The sequence below is a fragment of the Chelonia mydas genome, chromosome 1 (genome assembly GCF_015237465.2).
Source record: "Chelonia mydas isolate rCheMyd1 chromosome 1, rCheMyd1.pri.v2, whole genome shotgun sequence".
NCBI lineage: Eukaryota > Metazoa > Chordata > Testudines > Cheloniidae > Chelonia > Chelonia mydas.
The window spans coordinates 300,580,794-300,593,698 of NC_057849.1; the positions used below are offsets into that span (position 1 = coordinate 300,580,794).

The following is a 12,905-nucleotide window of genomic DNA, read 5'->3' on the forward strand; positions in this document are numbered from 1 at the left end:
GAGATTGCTTCAGCTAGTTTCTTAAGTACCCAAGGATGAATTTCATCAGGCCGTGCCAACTTGAATACATCTAATTTATCTACATATTCTTTAACCTGTTCTTTCCCTTTTATGGCTTGCATTCCTTCCCCCTTGTTGTTAGTATAAATTGTGTTGAGTATCTGGTCACTATTAACCTTTCTAATGAAGGCTAACACCAAATAGGCATTAAACACCTTTGATTTCTTGATGTCATTGGTTTTATCTCTCTCCTTCCCCACAATATAGATATATAGATAACAGTACCCCAGAAACTGCACAGCAAAAGCCACAGTGATGGCCACTATTACAGGAGGAAGGAGAGGGGCTTTCTCCCTACTTCCCCCATACAGAGGACATGGACTGGTGGCAGAAACAACCACTGTGCTTGATATGCAGCAGGATCAGTTACAAAGGCTTCCTGTAGAAGTGTAGCTTTGGATTCATGCTCATCAGGGGTGAAATCTTGGCCTCTCTGATGTCAGTGAGAAAACTCCCACTGGCTTGGATGTGGCCAGGCTTTCACACCTGGAACCCAACTTTAATCTGTTGTTGGTTGGCCCAACTGGAAGAGTGAAAGCTTAAAAGTTCCAAAAGAAGCCACTGACTGAAATGAATTCTTTGAAGGACAGCCCATAAGCATGTAGCAATTCAACAATACATCCTTGCTTTACTGAGCTGCAACATCAGAATTGTTGCTTTGCATGCGAATCTTTTATGCAGCAACTTTAGATGCACTCTTCTCGGCTTCCTGTTCTGCTAAAAGGCGGTTGCAGTTTCTTTGAGGGTGCCTAAAATTACATGCTGAAAAAAAATCACCTGATTTTGAGATATTATTTAATAAGTAAAGAAACGTTTTTTGCTTTTTTGAAGAAGGCTAGACTATTAAAAAAACATTTCACAGGGCTTCCTTGCAAGGCAACTATTGGGAAATACTTGGAAAAAAAATCTATAAAAGTGTTACAGAACATCAGAAATAGTTCCAGTTGCAGAGAAACATTTCTTCATTATACAATTTTGCCAAATTGCTTATTTTAATTACAGCAGAACTCTAGCGTCTGCTCATTGGTTTAGCGGGTGCAATAAAATGAAGTTTATTTAATTTTCTAAAATAAGTAAAGCAGAGTAAAGTTAATTAAAAGTTAATTACAGTATAATGAATCATTCCAACCCACTGTGCCAGTGTTGCCCAGATGATTATTGATGTCGTCCTTCCTGAATACTTTTATACTCACCATTGAAAGTGGCGGGGAGGAAGAGGGGGGTCAATGTAGGTTTTTTTCATATGCATTTTTTAAATCAATTGCTTACTTCACATGACTCTAAAGGAGAAAAAACAAAAACAAAAAACCCACCATTTTTAATACTTTCCTCAGGCATGATTTTCATTTAGGCTTCTGATTGCCTTTTAAATATGACAGAATATACCGATAAAATTTGTCAGTAATCGTTTCATTTCCCAGCATGGCATGTGTAGTTAACCTTGACAGACTGATTGGACATTGACTACACTGAACTCAACCTTTTCTGGCATCACAAAGGTCACAGAACTACTCTCACTGAACCTGCACCTTTAAACACAAGGTTCTGTACATACTGGAATTAGAATGCTTTTACTGCTCATTAATTCATCATTAAAAAGATGTTAACTAATCACTCTCTATAAGACTCTGGTTTAAAGCTCTCTCTGGCATGCCCTCAGCCTGGCACTCAGCCACTTGAAACCTGTTTTAAGCAACAGAGTGTTCGCGCGGGGCATTCAAATATTTTTCTTTATGCACATTTTTTAATGAAGGTGGGTGGGGAGAAAGGGGTATTTTTCTTTAAATTTCAAGGTGACAACATGATTTGTTGTAGTAATAAATATATTATTGCAGTGTCCAAAGGCCCCAACTTGGATTGAAGCTCCATTGCACTGGTTGCTGTATAAATGTAGAAGACACGATCCCTGCTCTGAAAGCCTCACAACCTAAACACATAACATGATGGTATGCATGAGTCAGGATGAATCGGATATGCACCCTACAGCGATATGAGGTACCACACTCTATATTGCGTCATAATAATACACCCTGACAAGTCCAAATTGGGGAAAAGAATCAAGGGGATGTAAACTATCAGAGTAAATTGCTCAGTAATCATGAGATACTGGCACATATCCTGGACACTCCTGTGTCCATATTATTTCATAAAATGAAGTACATCTCCATGTACGCTTCTAAATGAAAAAGTTATAGTATAATTTATTATTTGTATTAGAGAAGTACTAATGGACCCCAAATAGGATGCTGTACAAATATATGATAGGACAACAGTCCCTGTCCCAAAGAGATTACCATCCAATTTACGACAGCTCAATAGGTGGGTGCAAAAAAACCAAACAGAGATACTGCAGGTGGGAGAATGAAGGTAACAGTGACAGAAACCCATGATAACTTGGACTAGTAGAGGGAGGGTCTTAAAAGAGGAACACCAACACGAAGACACACACACGCACATATATATACATACATACACATACAAAAAACTATGTTAAAAAGAACATTCAAATTAATCAATCACATACCACAATTAAGGTCCTCATGCAACTTTAACTCAATCCCTTTGCATATATGAATTATGATATAGTCTTTAATTATATCATCACATCCTAGTTTCTGCTGCTTGGTTTGTCAGCAGGGTTTGAATGCAGGACCTTCATATCTACAGCACTGATTTCTTCCACTTGAACTATAGGGGAAACAGTTGTAAGTAAAGCAATTGGTCTCCTGTATTCTACTGGATAGCGATCTATCTTGGATGGTTTAGACATAACAAATCCTGCAACTTGGCAGGACGTTAGACTAGATGACCCTTTCAGGCCCTTCTACCTTATGATTCTATGATTCTAATAGACTTATCCTTTAGGCAGACCCACTCAAAATGCACATTTTGCCAGTGGCTTACAACTATTCGGTAGAGATGTTGGCTCTGGAAGTGATGTCTAATGGTCAAAACAGTGGTGAAAAACAACATAGTCAAGCACACATATTTGGCAGATTTATTCTGAAAGACAGCGTGGATAAGACTTGGGTTCTATTCCCAGCTCTGTGATTTTGTGCAGCATCTCAGTTACTTTTTCTGTAAAATGGGGCAAATAGCAACTGCTTGCCTTGATCGGTCACTAGGTCTGTGACCTGTACAGAGATATTAATAGTAATCAGTAGAATATGGGAGACCAAAACTCTTAGTCTTACAGATATGCACCGATGCATGAAACTTTTAACACATATGCAGGCATGTGTGACAGGGCTGCCAAATGCATGAGCGTCAAATGACATGCATTATACTTGACAGGTCCGGATCAGTGAAATGGGAATAATTATTAATATGTACTTGCCTATATTACAGGAGGCTTGTGAGACCTCCCTAATTAATGTCTGTGAAGTGCGCTGAACATGAAAAACAGTCCATACGGTAAGCATGAAGCTTTATTAATTATTATTATGATGATGCCTGCCAAGGTGGCAGGATGAGGGACCAGCAAGCTAGTGGGGTTGCAGTGATATGCACTTTTAGAATCCAAAAAGTTGGCCGTTTGATGGGACTTCTCACTGGCAGTAGCACATTTCACAGAACTATTAGAAATGTTCTGTCTGTTTGACAGTGAGACAGCGATTGGGCAGTGCTGTGTAATTCCCAGAATTCTCTGGGCTCCTGAACTGTGTCACTTCCAGGAATGATGGGTATGTCTTGGGGTACAAGGGGTTTTAATGGATTTTTTCATACTTTCTATAATGTATCACAAAATTAGCTACATTGACTCCTGTGGAACCAAAGTGATGATTTAAAGCAACTTGGGACTGTTGGGATAACTAAAAAGTCCTGCTTGCCTTACTCATGTGAGTAGGTAGGCCTGCTTGCATGAGTATGGTGAGCATGATTTGTGCCTATATTATAAAGTTAGTATTTTGGTAAAATGATTTGATGCAAAAGATAATGTGCCCTTTTTCACAGAAATGTACAGTAAAATATGTTAAAGGAAAACAAAAATTATGCAATTATCAGGCACAATGTCCAGAACATTGCCAGCTAAATGAATCTCTGCAGGGAAATGTAAATACAGAAGCCATTAAAGACCAGTCAATGCACCTTTTACACTTCTAAACAATAACAATGTGAATAGATCAGTAACAGATCCCTTCATAAATTTTAGCCTTTGCAGAAACAAAGAACTTCTGTTGTATTTATTATCAGATACGACCATTCCTGCTTCTGAAATCCAAACACAACAGAAGCTGTGCTGCCCTGTTCAGTTATTTTGGTCGTGAATGGAGGCTCTGTTTAAGATCAGCATGGTATATACACCTAGGAGGACCCCATGCTTCTAAAAGTTAACTAGGGAACTGTTGACTCAGGCTCAGCTGATGAACATCTCACTGCTTCAGGCTCATACTCTTCCCATTTGCTTTCTTTCCTTCAGTAGAGCTCATTTAATTTGTAATTTATCCAGAGGGCTGCTTTATCCTCAAGTCTGACAGCACACATATAACAGATAACGCAGTTTATTTCTAACTTTTTCTAAAAGCATTTTCCTTGCAATCACAAATACATATATGCCTGTTTCTCCACGAAATGATACAGTGCTGGCTCTGTTAAATGGACATTTAGTGTGGCTTAGCATTTACAGTAATTTGTTGCTGAATAATCCACAATTGCGAACAAAATTACAAGCTTGCTAAAGGTTTCAGAGTAGCAGCCGTGTTAGCCTGTATTCGCAAAAAGAGAAGGAGGACTTGTGGCACCTTAGAGACTAACAAATTTATTTGAGCATAAGCTTTTGTGAGCTACAGCTCACTTCATCGGATGCATTCAGTGGAAAATACAGTGGGGAGATTTATATACACAGAGAACATGAAACAATGGGTGTTATCATACACACTGTAAGGAGAGTGATCATTTAAGATGAGCTAATAGCAGCAGAGAGCGGGGGCGGGGGGGAGGAAGAAAACCTTTTGTAGTGATAATCAGGTGGGCCATTTCCAGCAGTTGACAAGAACGTCTGCCCCTCCCCCCCCCACTGTTCCTCAGACATGTGTGGAATGAATTTTGTTATGTGCACCAATATGGAGGACATGTGTGACACATCACCTTCATAAGAACATAATAATGGCCCTACTGGGTCAGACCAAAGGTCCATATAGCCCAGTATCCTGTCTTCTGACAGTGGCCAGTTCCAGGTGCCCCAGAGGAATGAACAGAACCGGTAATCATTAAGTGATCCTTCCCCTGTTGCTCATTCCCAGCTTCTGGCAAACAGAGGCTAGGGACACCATTCCTGCCATCCTGGGTAATAGCCATTGATGGACCTATCCTCCTTTCTCTACACCAGTCATGAATTTATAGACCTCAATCATATCTCCCCTTAGCCATCTCTTTTCCAAGCTAAAAAGTCCCAGTCTTATTAATCTCTCCTCATACGGAGGACGTTCCATACCCCTAATCATTTTTGTTTGCCCTTGTCTGAACCTTTTCCAATTCCAATATATCTTTTTTGAGATGGGGCGACCACATCTGCACATAGTATTCAAGATGTGGGTGTACCATGGATTTATATACAGACAACGTGATATTTTCTGTCCTATTATTTATCTCTTTCTTAATTATTCCCAGCATTCTGTTCACTTTTTTGACTGCCGCTGCACACTGAGTGGATGTTTTCAGAGAACTATCCACAATGACTCCAAGATCTCTTTCTTGAGTGGTAACAGCTAATTTAGACCCCATATTGGTGCACATAACAAAATTCATGTGGTGGAGGTGGGACCAAGAGGTTTGGAGTATGGGAGGGTCTCAGGGCTGGGGCAGAGGGTTGGGTATAGGGGGGTGAGGGCTTTGGCTGGGGGTGCAGGCTCTGGGGTGAGACTGAGGGGTTGGGGTGCAGGCTGACCAGGGGCTGCGGTGGGGAGAGAGGACTCCCCCCCCCAAGCCCCCTCTTGCCACAGCAGCTCAGGGCTGGAGGAGAGGCGCCTCTCCCTGGCTGCAGAAGCTCCAGTGGGACTGGGCCAAGGGAGAGGCTCCTCTCCCCGGCAGCTCCGGCAGGCCTGGGCTGGGCCAAGGTGGGGGCTCCTCTCCCCTGGCTGCGGCAAGTCTGGGGCAGGTCCATGCTGGGACCGGAGGGGACGGGTGCCTCCCCACACTGCAGCAGGTCTGTGCTTTGGCCAGCGGGGAGGGGCAGTAGTAAGAGAAGTAGTAAACAATACTTTTCCCATCACAGCCCTGAGGCCCTCCACAGCGCTTTAATAGGCAGCTGCGCAGCTGCAGCTTAGAGGGAACTTAGGTGAGGGTGATTAACCATTAAAACAATTTACCAAGAGTAATTGCTGGCTATTTTTAACATGATTGATGTTTTTCTAAACAAAATGCTCTAGTTCTGATTATTTTGGGGGAAGTTCTGTAGTTGTGTGGCCTGTGTTGCAGAGGAGTTCAGACTAGACAATTATGATGATCCTTTCTGGCCTTGAAATCTTGAAAAAAATCTGAGGATCTGGGGGCGGGATGGGAACATCCAGACATTGGAAAAGAATATATTTGTGCATAATATCATATTTAGAGTAAGTAGACCTACTGCACTGAAATATCATAGTCATTCCAGTCCATCAACTTAACCTTGTTTCTATGTTTGTTTGTTTTATTGGCATTAAGCATATTACATTACAAAAGACAATATTCCTGAAACCAGAGATAAGGGTTCACAGTTGTCTGTTCAGTGACCTACATGAAATTAGTTGGTCCGCTCAGTCTAGATCCTTGTGGACTAGCGTTCACATCACAGAAAGACCCTTTCCAACTGGTAAATGTATTTTCAGTCTCAGATGAGAGGGAGGCAATGAAAAGCAGTGAATAAATTTAAAGAGTTTACTTCACCAAAGACCACAGTTTAGCATGATGGGGGTGAGAACTGAAACACTCAAAACACACAAATTCTATCTATAGCTTTCGTAATAATTGAGAAAAGTGAATTTCAACTTTACATGCACCAGCCTTCAGCAGAACCATATTTTAAATTTACCTGGGTCAGTATTCATGCCAAGAGTGCTTGCATGCTCATCCAAGTCCAATCTGCAAACAATAGATTTCCCTGAAAGACAGCTAAGTACTTCAGAATTTGGACCTTTGGTATTGTAGTCAGCCATGCACCAAGCTTGTATCAGAGTAAAAGTCAAGATCCCAATCCTGCACTTCATGCATTCCAGGAGATTGCTTTGTCTGTAGCGTCCCTTTAAATTCAGAAGGGCTCTTCATGAATGTATTAATTCATCTGATGCAAAAGCTTCAGAGTCGGGGTCCAAGCCAGCAATCCTGTGGTAATGAAGTGAGACAGAATGCTCAGTGGAAACACAGCTGGCCAAACTGTGGAAATACAGTGGCTTTAGGATTACAAAATTAAATCTTAATGGGCCTAATCTTGAAATTTTTAGTTATGTGAGTAGCCCCATCAGTAGGGTTTTTTTGTCATCAGTAAGGACTGCTCATTTGAGGATGCAGGACTGATCCTGTTTATTTTAGCCAAGACATGGTGTAATGATGTGATGTTATCCTCTGTTCTAAATTGGTGCAGGTAATGCTACCACACACTATGACAGGCAAATTCTTTAAGATGGAGCATAAGCAGCTATTCCAGACTTAACGGTTGTAACTAAGGTTCCATTGTAAGCCTGATTTTGCTTATCACAAAATACATAAGCCTCAAAAATGGTATGTCTGAAGCAGACTTACAATCTTTGGAATCTGCTGATTAATGATATTGTATATATAGGGATGTTCACCAGGTTTCAAAATGCCTTCTAATGTCTTTTTGCCACTTTGCAGCAAAAACACAGAAAAGGAGAGAGACCAGACTTTGCTTAATAGACTCATCTAATACACAGGGCCAACATGTAGTTGATTAAGCTGTAATAGTTAATCTTGAGATTTAAAACAGAGTCGATTGAAAAAAAGCAGGGAAAATGGGTGACTTAAAATTCCCTATCTTTTACAAATTTAGTCAAAATTTCAAACTTTTAAAAAAATGTTGACTGGCTCCAATTTGAAATAGTAATTTCAAAATGACGGTCGCTGACCTAAGCAACATGGAAAAAATAAAAGAAATTTTCACCTCAATTTATAACTCTGACATTTTGAAATATCAAAACTTTGAAATTTGAACTATTAAAACCAGGTCTAATTTTAAATAGGAATGTCAGATTTGTCAGTTCTGATGGGCATAAAATGAGCCATCAAATGACTGCTGTAGATATCTATGCTTTCTTTAAAAAAGGGAGATACATTTGTGGTGGCATTTTTTAAGGTTGTTTATAGTCATCCCGAAGACAAAAGTACACTTTACCAAAGATGCATGTTGGTCCCAGCTTTTGATACATCAGCATCATGGGCATAGTTTTCAGAGTGGAGTTGTTGTTTTTTTTCAGTGACTTGGTGTTTTGAATGAGTTTGCCATGAAACACTTAACTTAGAGCAAAAGAACACTTTGATAATGTCTACCTTCCTTTGACTTATCTCCTCACTCCACTCTGTTCATCATACCTAGCATGATTCACAAAACTATTCCTAGCAGGCAAATTCTACTCAATATAGCAATATGTTTTGAACAAATATTTTGAAGCTATAAAACATATTTTGATGGATGAATTGAAAAAGGGGAACATTTCAGGATTTCCCAGGTCACCAGGACATATATGACAAATCAAGACTGTAATGATACAACTGGGATGTTTAGTCACTTTACCAATTCTGCCACTTCTTCACATTGCGCAGTATCTTACTAAACATGCACTCAAAATGTGTAAGGATGGCACATAGCGCCTTGGCTAAGCTGTTGATAGATAACAGCTGACTTGATTTTTAAAGTAAAAGATATAATTGAGCATTTAAAAATAATAAAAACTTGCTTTCTATGTAAGAATTATCATATTTCTGGATAGACGTGTTTCCATAGTTTATATCACCAGATATTAGAGCTAAGAAATGAAGTAATATATCTGTCATAATCAGCTTTTGGATGTTAACTGCAGCTACAAATGCTTACGTTCTAGAGGTTCACACATTTGTTGCTTCTGTAGGCCAAGCTCATTGCACACAACAGGGGCTCCATGCATGTTTCCATTCCCCGCAACAAGGTCCCTGGGTGCCACCCTCCTGTTCCACTCTCTTTCAGAGACTTCCTGAAACACCTCCCCTCCCTCCCTCATGCCAGGGCCTCTGGGTGTCCCCCATTTGCCCCTCCCCACATTCTCTCTTCTCCCCATTCCAAGGACTCTGTGCATCCCCCGTTTCCCCCTCTTTTCATGCTTTTGTCCCCGTCCCATGCTAGGTGCTCTATGTGCCCTCCCATGCCCCCATTTCCCCAATGACAAATGTCCTCCAACCCCCCCGGCCCAAACCAGGGTCCTCGCTTCTCCTGCTCCTGCCAGGGGCTCTGTCTATCCCCATTCCCCTCTTTCCCCATGCCACTGACTCTGTATGCACCCCCATTCCCTCCTTCCGTCCATACCCCCTATTAATCATATATCTTGTTTTCTGTCTTAGAGATGATATTTCAGGGTGTCAGCATTTTAAACTGTATTGGGAGGATGGACAGCACTGAGATGGGGGTACTGTTTTATTGGAAGGTGTTAATACCTGCCATCAACCAGTTTTTTCACTTGCAGACAATTAGAGAGGTAGCTGGGACTGGTAACTAAATGCCAGAGGCTCTGTACGTCCACCACTTCTGCCTTATAGTTTTCCAGTTTTCACCAAAATTAATCGGATTCTGATAATTGATGCCTAGAACAGTCCCTGAAAACTGGGATTGATCAATATGGCATTGAAATGTTATCAACGCTACATCCAGACAGACAGAGACATGTCATTAAGCTGAGCATAGGGACCTAGTCAGCCAGCCAGTGAGTGAACTGCAGACAACTGAGAGTTGCTGTGTTTTCACGTCACTTGTGGCTGTTCCATCTTTAATGGAAATGCCATCAACCTAGATATGGTGACCAGTGTGGAGATCAGTCAATCAAGTGACATACTCTACTTACTTTGAGACGCTGTGAGTCCCTTTGCTGTTTTAAACTTGCTAGCTCATGAATTATCATGACATCTGATGTAATGCAATGTAGTGATGGGAGTAATACCACATGGAAAGCACAGCATGACATCCTGTGAAATTCCTGATGGAAATCATTTATTTTCCTGTGGAAGCATTTCCTTTATAAATAACAAAATAAAAAACTTACCCACACAGTGTTATAGAAAGGATGTTCACTACCAGAACTTTTCATGGATAAATAAGAACGGGGTGATGCAGAGTATCTACTATTGATAGGGAATCCAGCAAATCTCTATTTCAAAGACACTTTCTTTTCTTGCTTGTTCCTATTATTCCAACACAGACTTATTGCATTCACTTTCTATAATGCCATGTTGTACTTGTGAGATCATCAGTGGTCACAAGAAAACAAAAATGTGGAGGGATACTGAAGTCCACCCTAGCTGTTCGAAGGGGCAAATGGTACCCGAAGTGTTGGGGCTGCAGACATTCTTTAACATTCAACTATCCCCCCCGCAGGCAGACCAGATTTCAAAGTGAATCTCTGGGACATTACTTGTGTATCTATTTAGGTTTTTATACCATGCTCATTAATATAATATCTGGGGACACAGTGAAAGGTTCTGGTGCAGGATGATGAAAGTTAGAAGCAATATGAGAAGAAAATGGGCTCCCTCCTCCTTCTCCCATCACTATCCTGCCTTCAGAAAGGAAAAACGTTACAGAGACACGGCACAGTAAAGGGTGTGTGTGTGGCAGGGGAGAAACAGTATTGATCTCACTGTAATTCCTTTCTTGTTTTCTCTGTCTTGCAGCCTCTCTATCTCTTTTTCTCCCCCTCCTGCCTTCCATAATCCTCATTCATACACCACCAACAATACTCACAACCTCATCCAGTATTTCAATTCATTTGCTTCAATTACATATTCACTCTTTTCACTTATGCACAACTCTGCTAAGCCATCCCAACTCAGAATACCAATAAGCGGCCTCAGTCCAGGCCACTCCCCTGCTGAAGAAACCCTTCTTATCCCTGCCCCAGGTTCAAATCTTCACTTACTCTCCCGTGACACCCCACCTCTTTCCAGTGCAGGCTCAGACAACGTTTTCTTCAGTATCTCCCCTCTCTATACAACCTCCCCAACCCCATAAGTCAGATCCTTTACTCCGTGACTGAAACCCTGTCCATTTGCTCAACGCCCCTTCTACTCCCATGAATAAAAACCATACTCACACATGAACCCCAAACTCAGAAGTCCTCCCACTTCATGTTGCTGGGCCTGGAGGAGCAGACACAGCAGGGAGGGAATATGGCTGCATGTAGCACTAAACATGCATATGGCATCCCATACTCTGCTTGTGTGTGACTAATCTGAATGATTCTCTCAGAGGCCTGTAATCCCTGCTCTACTGCCATTCCATTCCCTATTTGAGACATATGTGCTGAGCTACCTACTGGAAGTCCCCTGGTGGTAAATGGATCCTTCAGGGTACATCTACATTGCAAAACAAACAAACAAAAACCCTGCAGCAACAAATCTCAGAATCTGGGTCAACTGACTCAGGATCACAGGGCTTGTACTACGAGGCTAAAACTAGCAGTGAAGACATTGCCGCTTGGGCTGGAGCCCAAAACCTGGCGAGGGGGATGGGTCTCAGAGCCGGGGCTCCAGCCTGTGTGGGAATGTCTACACTGCTATTTATAGCCCCACAGCATGAGTCCCACAAACCTGAGTCAGTTGACCCAGACTCTGAGACTCGCTGTTGTGTCTTTGGGTTTTTTTTGCAGTGTAGACATACCCTCAGGTTCTGGAGCCCCACCAGCAGTCTGGTGGTGGTAGCCAGATGCTACTGCTGTACAGAAGCTGAGCTGTAGGCACTGTATGGACACTACAAAGTGTCTGCAGGATGCTTGTAAGACTGGACCTAACTCTAACAGCCCCTAACAACTATCAACAAGCTGTACATGCATTCAGTACTGAAGAGTACTTGTTCCTACATCCTGGCCGCTGGACTCTTAATGAAAAGTAGACAGTGTCCCTGGAGTCCTGCTACTGCCCAAGTACAATGTGCAGTACAGTTTGGGGCACTGGAGCAGCTATCCCTGCATGGATCCTTCATCTGGAATATAGAAAACATGCTAAAGGAAAGGTTCTGAATGGCAGAGAGGTACCTTTCCTTCATTTTGGTTTTATTTGTAATTGAGTTTGGTGCTCCAGATGTCCCAATAGAAGAACAGCACACAGACATGATATCCTCCATGGCAACAAAGTCTGCTAACACATGCTAACAGATAAATGTAGATATATCCATCTAGATCCCAACTCACAACTTATACTTCCCCCTTTACCCTTTCGCTGGTGGGAGACTGCTTTCTGGGATGTGTTTTCCTTCATGCTACTGTCTTGTGAAATCAATCCGTGTGAATCAGTGCTTTGTTACTTACCATAAACATTCACAATAACTGCCATTGAGCATAATTCTGTAGTTGTACCATGTTTGGAGCCCTCATCATTTCCAAGGGGAATTCCATGTGCAGAATATTGTAAGACTTCATGAATATGACTGGGGTATTGTCAATACTTCTTGACTGGATATTCTGAAGTCCTGCTGTGTCCTGGATAAGGTTCTTGAAATTAGCTTTTGTGTACATTTTTATCAACATATAAACCAAACCAAAGCAAAAACTCTGAATTTAGAAATGAATAATTAATTTACTTTTTATTAATTTATTTTGTTTTCCTTCTAAACCAGTCATTTAGGTAAAGTCATTTAGGTAAAGTTTGAAAAAAAGAAAGAAAGAAGGTAGCTC

At 41.4% G+C, this 12,905-nt stretch overlaps 1 long non-coding RNA gene across 1 annotated transcript in view; it reads left to right on the forward strand.

Moving 5' to 3' along the window:
* Positions 1-1,901: 1,901 nt before the first annotated feature.
* LOC122462318 overlaps positions 1,902-12,905 on the forward strand; it is an 11,370-nt gene continuing 366 nt past the window's right edge. Inside the window, exons 1-3 of the long non-coding RNA XR_006284798.1 lie at positions 1,902-2,055; positions 3,409-3,474; positions 12,848-12,905. The exon at positions 12,848-12,905 is cut by the window's right edge and continues 366 nt beyond it. This is a non-coding gene — a long non-coding RNA (uncharacterized LOC122462318). The remainder of the gene's footprint in view (positions 2,056-3,408; positions 3,475-12,847) is intronic.